This window comes from Daktulosphaira vitifoliae, unplaced genomic scaffold (genome assembly GCF_025091365.1).
Source record: "Daktulosphaira vitifoliae isolate Bord-2020 unplaced genomic scaffold, ASM2509136v1 Scaffold_130, whole genome shotgun sequence".
Taxonomy (NCBI): domain Eukaryota; kingdom Metazoa; phylum Arthropoda; class Insecta; order Hemiptera; family Phylloxeridae; genus Daktulosphaira; species Daktulosphaira vitifoliae.
In genome coordinates this window covers 305-12,573 of record NW_026099699.1, presented here as the reverse complement: position 1 = coordinate 12,573, position 12,269 = coordinate 305, and the positions used below count along the sequence as shown (strand labels likewise).

Below are 12,269 nucleotides of genomic sequence, written 5' to 3'. Positions count from 1 at the left end.
GTATATATATATATATGTATCTGTCTATGTTATCGATAAAAATAAATAATACTTATTATTTAATAATAATTATTTAATAATAATATTTAATAATAAATAATAAATATAATAAATTTTATTAAAAGTTCTATTTAGAATTTTTCATTCCGAGGTAATTATGTTTTTAAAATTTATAATTTACGATTAATGTTTTTTCAATAAATCTTGCAAATTATTATTTTTTATTAAAATGAATAAGTGTTTTTACTTTAACATAATAAATCGCACAATTTTTGGTAAGAATCAATTTATTAATTAAGAAATTACTTAAAGTTATTCTTATTAGGTAGCTATTTTTAAAATATATTTGTATTCTGTCTTAATTAAGCTATTAATTTTCTCCAATTTTTCCTCTACATCATGTAAATTCGATGGTATGTTTTGAAATTTGTTTTCTTCGTGAGGTTTGGGAAATCCATTTAATACTTTATCTAATAGATATTGTGGTAATATGGGTTTTTTATCGACATTATGCTGTTCACAGTAATTTTCATTTAAATCATTTGAGTAGTATTGAATTTCGTCAGGGGTTAGGAAATATTTTATGTATTTATATACCATAGATCTTAAAATAAACATTGCATTTTTTTCATACTTTACATAAAAAAAATCACAATATCCTTTACTCAAGATATTGTTGCCTGTCAATTTTATCAGCGCGTCATCTAATCTTTCAAACTTTGCAATATTTGGGTACCGATAAAACTCTAAAGACAGACTAATTCTTATTGCCTCAAAGGTATAAGAAATTAGCAAAATTGCATACTTAATAGTACGATTTCCATGATTTCTATTGCTCTCGTAATAGTGAATTCAGTACTACACTTGTACATTGTTGAATTATTAATGAAATCTTTAAGTGTTGTACGGGGTAGTGTAGAAAAATACGATTGTACAAGTTCCTCTTCGACATGGTTCCATAAAGACAAATTGTGGACTTTTCTTAGTTGAACATAGGTTTCTTCATCATACACCGTATCATTTAATATGGGTGTGTCATTATCCAGTTTACTGTTCTGTAAAAATTAAATTTTAATTTTCTATAATATTGTACATTCATTGAATTACATTATAATATCTATCAATTATTACATAAATTACCCAGTACCCCACATAGTGAACTTCAATATAGACTAAAATCTTATAGTAATATATACCACTATCATATTACGCGTCGGATAAAAGTATACTTTAAGAAAAGTTTTGAACTAAAAATAAAAAATTTCTAATTTTGATTTTGGCCTCTAATTGCATAAAAGAGAAAAATCGCAAAAATATCTTTCTTTTGATTTTAAAGTCATTTTAATGTAACAAAATTACAATACAAATAAATGATAAAGTATTATAAGTTGTTTTCAACAAAAATTTGTATATGCTTATAACAGAAATAGTATACATCAAACCGAATACACACACAATTTCACTAATTGTATGATAAAAGTTTTTGTAAATGTAGGTTCTATTTTACTACATTTTTAAGCTTAAACATAATTTAACAGTCAAAACTGATATTAAAATCTAATGTATCTGTATACTTTTTAACTTTATATTTAACAGTGTTAAAAGCATAAATATTTGAAAGAGGATAAAATAGCAGTACCTTCAACTTACCTCCAGTCAATAATTAAAATTGTTAATAACTTCTAAAATACTGGTCCGATAGATGTTATCATCCAGGCGTTTTCTTAATTAGATTATTATCTATTTATAAGTTAATTAAATGTGTATGTTACAATTTAATCAAATAAATTATCACCTCTTCAAGGTATAAGAGATGAAAACGTAATTGAAACATATAAAATTTATATCTGATTATTAAAAAGAAATATGTAACTAAATTTACCAAACATTTTGTTTTCAATATTGTATTTATTTTACATTTAATTGAGAATTGTTTAGGATAAACCGAATACCTATATATGAATTTTAAAATAGTTTAGAAATTTATACTTTTAAAAACATAAAAATTATCAATCAAATGATTATTGAATGATAAATTTACAAACATTTTTAATAAAAGTATCTTAATTCTACATAAAATATAGAATAACCGTACAATATCTATGTATATAGTGTTAATTTTTATAATTTATTTATTTAAAAATATAACTTGTATCATATCATATTTACACTGGTGTGCATTCCGTAATGAGTCCTACGTTTACTTTCAATTAAATTTTAATTTCGAAACATTGTAATTTTAATTTAAATACACGCATAGACATTTTAATGAACTTACTTGGATTTTAATTATTTTGAATTGAATTCGGCAGTCTACATTAACCAAAAAAGACTTTAATTCTTTATTGGTTTTTTGTACTGTAAATGAAATAATTTCATAATTTGACAATTTTTTATATAAATTACATAGAATTTCTGTTTTGTCATGATGAGACATTAATATATTTTAACAGATGACATAAACTTGCCCTTTACTTACCGTTGTAATCGAAAGTTTTATGTTTTTCATTGTAATTTAAAATAATGTATTTTTCTTCAAATGTCTAAAAAATATAAATAAAAGTGATTATAACAAATAAAAATATTTTATACGTTTTGGAAAATTAAAGATCATAATTGAATCTTTTTCCTTTGGTTTTTAAAATGTGTCATTTCTTGATTGTAGTCTCTCTTTTGTATGGGTATGAAAATGAGAATAGTTTTTTGAAGTACTGGTCCAAAAGTTGTTATCGACCCATCATATTCTTAATTAGATAATTTACTAAATTATAAGCTAGATAAAAATATGTTACCATTTAAAAAATAAAGTTAAACCTTTTATAAGATATGAATTAAAAAAGTAATTGGTGACCGATTAGTAGAGTAGTATTTGACAATAAAAAATACTTAAAAACACATTTGCTTAACGTATTTATTATTTTAAGAGCGTTCAAGTGGTATGCTGTAATAGTATCACTACGTATTAAATAAGGAAACTAATTATGTTTATCATTTGAAAAAATTAATTTTACACATTAATAATGAATAAAGGATGAACTTGAAAAACATTAAATGATTGCTAAATCGAGAAAAACATAGAGCTAAAAGTAATCAAGGGTATAACTTTTAATATTATATTTATTTTTCTATTAATGAAGTGATTGATGATTGAAGAATTACCTTGTAAATATATTTTAATGATGAAATAATTTATACATGCAATCCAGTTATGTGCTTAAGTATTTAAAAATTATAATGAAAGTAACTTACGATTTTAATATTTATTATTTTTTGTGGATTTCTTTCAATATATGTCGGGGTCTCATGCTAAAAATGTAGTGTCGTATTTTAATACATGTAATAATTAATACATATACTTAATAAAAATATATCACCAAATCAGTGTTTCCCTATGGATAAGATAAATAAAAAATAATACCCTTACACAAATTTAACTACCGTCTTATGCATTCCATAAAAGGCCCGCGTAAAAGATTTTATCAAATTGATCAATCAAATACACCAAAAAAGATTTCAAGAATCTCACCAGAGATCACTAAACCAGTTTTGCGGGATATAAATAGGCCATTTCCCCTCAAAAAACTCTCTCTGCTACGATTACGCTTTCCTCTGGAGTCTCAATCAATACACGTAAATGGAATCTGCGTGAATGTTTGGTTTGTTCTAGGTTACAACTCCATATAAAATCTACACCGTTTTTATATTTCATTCCTAATCGATGGGATTTAGAAGAAATGTTAAACATGTTATTTTCGGTCGAATACTTTTAGTGATACAAATATTCCAACACATATAAAATATTAGTATTTATTTATTTTATATATCTATAGTCTTCAAAAAATACACGATTAGACTGCATTGTGTTCTATTACTTATTGAAGGGCCACAAATTGTCTGGACAGAGTACTAGCACAATAATATCGTAGTCAAGATTCCAACTAATTACAAGCGTTCTCTAAAGTGTCTCTCCCCCTGTACACCAGTCAGTTTGATCTCAGCCACAGTGTGGGCTATCATAGTGTAGGACACATACATAACTAACTTAGCATAAACCTATAGTACAGTCGCATCTTACTTTAGTTGTCCTTCAGGTGATTGAATAGAAGTAAGCCACGTATCATAAAAGTCTTTGCATAAAGATAAAGATATTATTTGAGATTAAAAATTTATGGATCATTATTATTTTTTTAAGAGAAATAATATTTATATATTTCTTTCATTCGATATACTTTTTTTTTAAATCGGACCAGTTCCCTTTATGCAAGGGGGGTTCAAAACTTTCCCATTGTTACTAATAGAGCGATCTAGCTAATCATTCAAACTTTTAAATAACTTAGTAGAAACGCACAATAAACTGAAAATATATAAATATATTAATAGTTCTATTAAGCAGTATAGAGAAAAGTCTCATTACGACTACACTCTATTATTAAATTTTACTTAACAAAATGTTTCGCATTAGGCGCGAATGAGCAATTTTCAAGATTTCTTTCATTATAAATTACTGGACACTAAATTTTATGATATTATGAGTGTGTTTTTGCATTTATATAATGTAGATATATTAATTCTTTTAGCATGCATGTTTAACTTAAATTAAGGCACCTATTGTAAATGTATCCAAGTTTTTTTGTAATGTTTTGGCTACATACATCAGGTTAACTAGACTATATTTAATCGTTAAATATTAAATATTATACTATGGGTATATAAATTAAACAAAAAGTTTCAAAACCTAAGTTAGATATAGTCTGTGAACCGGTCTCACGGTGAGATAACATTCCGTCTCACCCAAGTGATGTCCGGCCTGGGTTGTCCTTCAGGTGATTGAAAAGAAGTAGGCCACGTATCATAAAAATCTTTGCATAAAAATAAAAATATTATTTGAGATTTTATATTGACACAACCAGCTACGAAATACAAATAAATCAGAGTCGAAATATTATACTAATTACCTAAGCAATTAGAAAGTGTCTCTCCACTTGTCGACTAGCCAGTCTGAACTCAGCCACAGTGCGGGCACTCGGAGTGTAAGACACTAGTTTAATCTATTGTGCAAAGAACTGATATTGAGCTGGAATCTACCCTAGATCACCCTATGAACTGAAAAGACGTAGACCACTTGGAAATCGTTTATTGTACAGGGCAGTTATTTAAAAATTCTTTATTGGTTTTACAAACTACTAAATTATAAATAAGTTAGTATAAAACACCAAACACAAGGTCAAAGAGTGCACTACGTAAATATAAAAAAAAAGATTTTAAATAAAATACTAAAACTTTAATAAATTTAGTTTTCACCTTGAGTAGATTTAATATAGAGTTGTACTAGAGAAATAGTTATACGTGAATTAATATAATAATAAGAGCCGCGCAATTTCAAGTGCGTATACATACATATTGCTTACAGTGACATCAACTACATAATTCATCTCAACAGAATATCTGTCCTATGAGGATAATTAGAGGTAAGTGAAAATATTCATTTATATAAAAAATTATAATAATATCTTTATAGAAGGTTTTTTAGTAATAAACAACTAGAATAAGATAAGTTGTCGAAAACAAACCAAAAATACTTTTATAAAGAAGTACGATATTTATGACTCACCAGAAATTCATGTAATTGTTTCTGTGCAGGATCTTGGTAGTGATTCTTCGTTGTTATTTCATCTTATTCATATATATATATCAGACGTGTTTACGAAAGCATACATACCCCGAGATCCCTTTCTATTTCATTGTATTATTGTCCGTGCCCAATACCACTAGACACTCATACTTTCCTTTGCTTCGCATCATACTATCCTTTCTCTTTTTTTATTGCCAGCGTTCCTACGCTATCCCTTCTTTTTGTTTATTACAAAAAATAAAAATATAATAATAATTTTTTAATTATTTACTAAAAATAAAATCGCCAAATGGCCAACTTGAGACAATCAAATATTTTACAAATTTTACCACTAAATATATGTGACACAAATATTTTGACTATCTTAAAAATATTTGTTATGATTTTACTAGTGCCGTAGATTGATACGGTTATGGTAAACTGGTCGTACTAAGTGCAATTTAATCTTTGGGATACGTGTTTTCAGGAACAGTCAAAATAATGACTATGATATAACATCAACAGCGATGGAATACTGACAATCAAGTTAGTAGTTAGGTCCCTTTTTATTAGGAAGAATGATATTAATAATTAAGGATACAATTTACAATATTAATGATTAATTCTTAATTTTAAGTGTATTACACTTTCTAATAGTTATATCTGAATATCAAAATATACAATGGGTTAACGATACGGCTAAAATAAGAATTAACTGTCTCATGTTTTAACACTATCCCAAACTGGACTATTTGACGGTATAATAATTATTTAGAGTATTTTATTTATAACTATTTTCATAAAAAATTGAAAATTTAAGAATTTTTTATATAAAAAGTTTTTACAAAAGATATATTACGACCTTCTCTCATCAAAATAAAAGTATTAGATTAAATTATTAGCTTTCTTTTTGGGGGCTGATTTCTACTTTACTGAGCCAATATATTATTAAGATACTTACAAAATTCAAAAAAATTTCTGCACTAATTTTTTTTTTAGTTACAAAGTTCTGAAAAAAATTTCAAAAATCCATTTATTTAGTTTTATAATGATCAGAAATTTGGTTTAGAATGATTAAATCGTCGAATTAAAATAAACAGCACTATGCATAACTATGGCTTTTAAATAAAGTTCTTAATAATAAGTTACAAAAATGGTTTTTAAGACTTTTATAATTTTTATAGAAAAAGAAAACCACTTATAATAATGCGAACAAATTAGCTTTATATTTCGCGAGTTGATTACGCTTGTTGTAATCAGCCATTTTCTTTTTATTTAAATATTATATACAGCTATATAAATGCACAGGTAAAATGTAGTTTTACAAATTCGCACACGAACACAAACTTAAGTCGAAAAAGATACACAACGAAAGTGCTAACCAGTTAATCGGTCAATAATACTATACAAATCTCAATATTCTTGAAAATGTTTTCCAAAATATATTCTTTTGTATTAATTATTATGTGTGGTTTTTTTTTTTGGATATGTTTTTGGAAATACTTTTTTAATTGACACGGTAATTTAAACAGTTTATTAAATGATAATTAATTTAATAATTAAGTGTAGATAATTATTATTTAATTTAACATTTTTAGTATAAATCATCAGCTAAATTTAACAATTTCATAGAAAAAAAAAGTCATGATGTAATTTTATTTTTCGTAGGCACCTTAAATCATTATTTTTTTAATAAACAATTTTTCTAACTGTTATTATAAATAGAAAATCTTTGTATAAAATGTTAAAATAAGGTTTTTTTCATATAGAATGGAATAAATATTGAATATCCAACTGATAACAATGAATTTGTAAGTTTAATCACTATTAAATAAAACATAAATTTTATGAATTAACACTTTTGACACTAAAAGAAATATTATTAACAATTATTGGTTACATTATAGCATACCAATGCGAAGTGGATTACGGAGACACATTGTTTTAGCTCTCCAAAAGTATGTTATATTGTGTACTATTACGACTCAGGTTGTGTTATTATAAATATTTCTGTAGTATAGCTATCGTTTAGACATGAATATAATTTTGCAATATTTAATAAAAAAAATCTATCGTACAGTTTTTTAATTTTTTTTAGGAATATTTATATTGTGGTCCTTTAAAATTGGTGAGAATTTACTTTAAGTAGATATTATAACAGTTTTAGAAATAATGGAACACGGAGTAATGATGCTTACCTCAATATTTTAAAAATTAGTACCGCGTAAACTTAAGATGTTGACACGACATCGCGCTACGCTTTAGGCTGGCGCTCACCTGTGTCTCTCTTGACATCAGCCGTCCACTTATCAATATGACAATCAATGTCATCAGATGTCTCCCCGACCTTGACACCGTGACAAGGTCGCCGCCGACGATGTTTTACTGATAATCCGTTCTGTTTCGTTTCCGACCATAGATCTTATAAAAATGGATAGGACATTGATGCTCTATCAGTGAAGACTGTGGTGATAGTAAATTGAGGCTATTTGTTTACATTATTACATGATAATGTTTATTTTTTATTGGTATGTAATTATTAATTAGTGTAAGTTATGTAATGTATAATAATAATGTAAAACTTAAAACAATTATTCTTTCCAAAACTTATAAAATTTATAGTAAACTGTAACGAACATAAATTAATCGTGATTAAAATGAATAGTTTTTGTTAGTTTCGCTCTTGTTTTAATGCGTTCTTCATTTCTTATTCTAACTTCGTGATACATTCTAACATCTAAATACTTAAACCCTATAAAATTTATCATATTGTTTTTGTGGTCATTTTCAAACCAAGCATCATCTCCACAAGTTACTTTAGAAAATATGTTATAACTTCTATATAGTTCAGTTTTAACTTTAAGTAAAAAAAAATTGTATGGATTTTTTGAATGGATGTGATTAGTGTACTGTTTAAATATTTTTTTAGTTACATTACAGATTATCTCAACATCAGGACTTGGTTTTGTGAGATTACCGCGATTCTGAATTTCTGTCAAACTATTCTTATGAGTAGATGAAATTAAGCTAAGTTTACATTCATCACAATGAATTTTTGTAGCCACCTTTTTGGCTACAAACCCACTATGTATTTTGATACTCCATTAACAAATTTGCTCAAATGTATACAATTCTCAAAGTAGTCATGATCAACCAATTTTTTTTTTAATTCCAAATACATATGTATGTTTTTATGTATATTTAAATATTTATATTAATACAAGTTAAGATACTTTTTTAAAATTGTTGGAACAGCATCTTTTTTAAGAGTTTTATATTTATTTCCACAGTTAAAGTTACTAGGATCAAAATGGCCAGAACAAATTCTTTGCCATTCAGATACGCGATCAATTTTAAAATTTTTTTTCCATTTCAATAATTTGGTTAAATCTTTGGGAAATCTATAATTATAAATACATTATAAAATTAATAAGACAATTCTACATTTTATTAAATATTGTGATATCAATCTCTCAATAACTTACTTATGAAATGATAGATGGGGATTCATATTGGCACTCTTACGACATATATAACAACGCAGCTACATAATTAATTTTTGTAATTTTTGTGAAATGTATAAAAAATTAAATGTTTACCTACAGTATATACTACATATCCAGACGTTATAACTTATTACAAATTATAATTTATAAAACCCAGTACAGTGGGGTCGCGGTACACTGGAGACGTACCATATTTTTGATATTAAAGTATATTACATAAGCTTTAATTTAATATATATATATAAGTGTCTGTGCAATGCCGGCTATATTTTTTCTTTAGTATCGGCAATTTGCGAATTTTTCTTGTAACATTTTTGTTCGTTTAATAACTACGATTAACTATACGTATTTGGCCATGCCTTAGCGGAAGGAAAAGGAGAATATAAAATGTGGAAATTGAGCCTTACAATATATTAAATAGAAAGAAAGAAAACAACATATATATATATATATAATCACAGTATGATATTTTTCTGTTATGATAAAAAATAACAAACAAACAAGACCCAAATGATAAATAGAATTATCTAAAATTAATAACCAAAATAATAACATACATCTCCTGTTTATAACTAATACATATTATGTGGACTGTAAATCCGTAAAATAACAATAAAAAATAATTATTATTAATTACCCACTACCGTTTGGAACTGATGAATAATGTGAAATCCGTTTCCAGGAAGGGCAAATAACACCGTCACATTCAACAAAACTATAAGCAGCTCAATTCAACGACTATGGTGACAAGGTAATACACGACCAAATACTTGGCATCAATATGACCGAAACGACCAAATGAGAGAGCGCGAATGAATTAGTTTTCAATGCCATACGTTGCAGGGACCGGTCTAAAACAGCAGCGCCGCCGTACCGTTACGAAGGTGGTGGTTTTTTAGTGGGAAAAAACACATTGGAGATAGCGGCGTATATTAAAAAGAACGCGGAATCTCCGGTCTACTAGACGGCTACAAAAAAAAAAAAATGAAAATAAATTGCTTAGTGTCAGCGGCACACTCGTCGCGACAAACACAAACGTGTATGATGTGATCGACTGACTTGCTCTCCTTCACTTACCGTGTTTTCATGTTAAATTAAATATATCGCGTCACCTCACATTAATGTGTATCCAACAGTGTCAGTATTTCAGGAACACTTACAAAAANGATTATGATTATGAATATTAAACATAGGTTTAACTGAGCTTAACTCGACTCAGCATATGGCGAATTTGGTACCGACATACTATCGCACCCCCATTACCTATCTTAATTTTAATTTGGATGACGAGACTATAGATGAATATTCAGAGTGGTATTTATAATTTGTAAATAATTAGTTTGTTTTGTTGTAAGTTAATTATCTTTTTTCTTTCATATTTTTATATAATATTAATAATAATAATATACATTAAAGGTAACATAATTAGCAATTGCTTCTAGTGTTATGCATGTGACATGATGAAGTACAGGAACAGGTATAGATCTTTAAACATAGTTTTTTCATACACATATTCTATTTTACATCATGAAATTTAACATTTTTTACATGTGATAATGAATACTGTACAAAAATGTGCGGTACAAATTCACCACACAAATACCTTGTTATTTAACCGACAAATGTATAGATGTTTTTATTTTAACCATATTTAACATTATTTTTTAATATCATTATAATAATTTTATTGCAGTGATTGATATGTCAAAGCAGACCGACACAATTACAGTCCCGTCTTTTGACCTACGTATTGAAATTTAAGCATCAACCACGTTCGCCGCTAATACAACTATACATTGATTGCTAAATTCTTAAGCTCGCTTATGTAATTACTGTCACCTTTAGGAATAGTATCGCATATTTCTATGTCGTTCAAACTTCTTATAAAATTAACCATTTCATCATTGTTTGATTGTTGAATTTTAGGGCCCCACCATTTACCGTCGGCGTATTGTATAATGCGGTCTATTTGATGGCTTAATAGTAAACGTGTTTTTATTTTTCTTGATATTGTACTGTTAATAGTACACTGTAAGTCCATAAGTCTATTAATGTTTTCGTTATTTAATAACACTCGACACCCATCCACTATTCTGGATTCTAATACTAAATGCATGGCATCATGGTACAATACTATGGTTATATTAAAATCGACATTTTGGTATAACATAATGTTCTCTCCTTTTACCGGAGGTGATTGTAGAAATAATGTTATTTCATCCCTCACGCCACAAATAATATTTAAATAATCTGCTGACATACTAATATATCGTGAAGGAGTAATAATGCATACCGTAACATATGGGCCTGAATCCAAAGGATGACTTCAATGTTAATAATTAACTTACAACAAAACAAACTAATTATTTACAAATTATAAATACCACTCTGAATATTCATCTACAGTCTCGCCATCCAAATTAAAATTAAGATAGGTAATTGGGGTGCGATAGTATGTCGGTACCAAATTTGCCATATGCTGAGTCGAGTTAAGCTCAGTTAAACCTATGTTTAATATTCATAATCATAATCTTACTTTGAATCTATATTGGCTAATATGAATAGTCAAATGAAAACCAGTTTCAATGCTAATACTAACATTCATCTTGTTTACGTGATACAATTAAGTTGTACATGCAAATAAGATCAATCATACGACGATTTTTAAATCCACTCCTCAACTTTTGACTGCTACCTGTAAATAAGATAAGTCTTTCTGTACAATAAAAATAATCTATATAAACATAATTTTTAACCTTTATAAAGTAAATTAGTTTCGTCTATTAACTATTAGTTATAATTTTATTATCAAAAATATTACTAATAATTTTTTTACCTTCAAGCCAACGTTTATGCCCATAATCAGACTTTACGGTGAATAGCTTTTCATACAATTCTCGTAAATAAAACTCCAGATCAACCGATGAGCGTTCAATTAAATCGTTAGTAATTGCCTCATATTTTTCATACTCTGCATTATTAACGAAATATTCGACCACTACATCTCTTAATAATGAACTATGTTGATAACATTTATTGATTACACAATCACAATATTTAAAATTGTAATCTTCTATTTTTACATATAAAATATATGTTAACGATAAATGAAGAATACTATTATCAATTTATTGTACTCACTTGTGGCATTG

The 12,269-nt window shown here is 26.9% G+C and overlaps 2 long non-coding RNA genes across 3 annotated transcripts; one reads left to right on the top strand and one right to left on the bottom strand.

The window, feature by feature from the left end:
- Positions 1-275: 275 nt before the first annotated feature.
- Positions 276-6,621, bottom strand: LOC126909124 (uncharacterized). Of its 2 annotated transcripts, XR_007704936.1 has the most exons (5): positions 6,573-6,621; positions 3,250-3,306; positions 2,480-2,543; positions 2,279-2,358; positions 276-1,055 (listed from the first exon to the last, which is right to left on the bottom strand). It is a non-coding gene; the product is annotated as an uncharacterized LOC126909124 (long non-coding RNA). The 2 variants fall into 2 exon arrangements; XR_007704935.1 differs by having other exon boundaries at positions 3,250-6,615.
- Positions 6,622-6,735: 114 nt separating this feature from the next.
- Positions 6,736-9,541, top strand: LOC126909125 (uncharacterized). Its single transcript, XR_007704937.1, has 5 exons — positions 6,736-7,130; positions 7,381-7,422; positions 7,519-7,569; positions 7,710-7,739; positions 8,541-9,541. It is a non-coding gene; the product is annotated as an uncharacterized LOC126909125 (long non-coding RNA).
- The last annotated feature ends 2,728 nt before the right edge of the window (positions 9,542-12,269 follow it).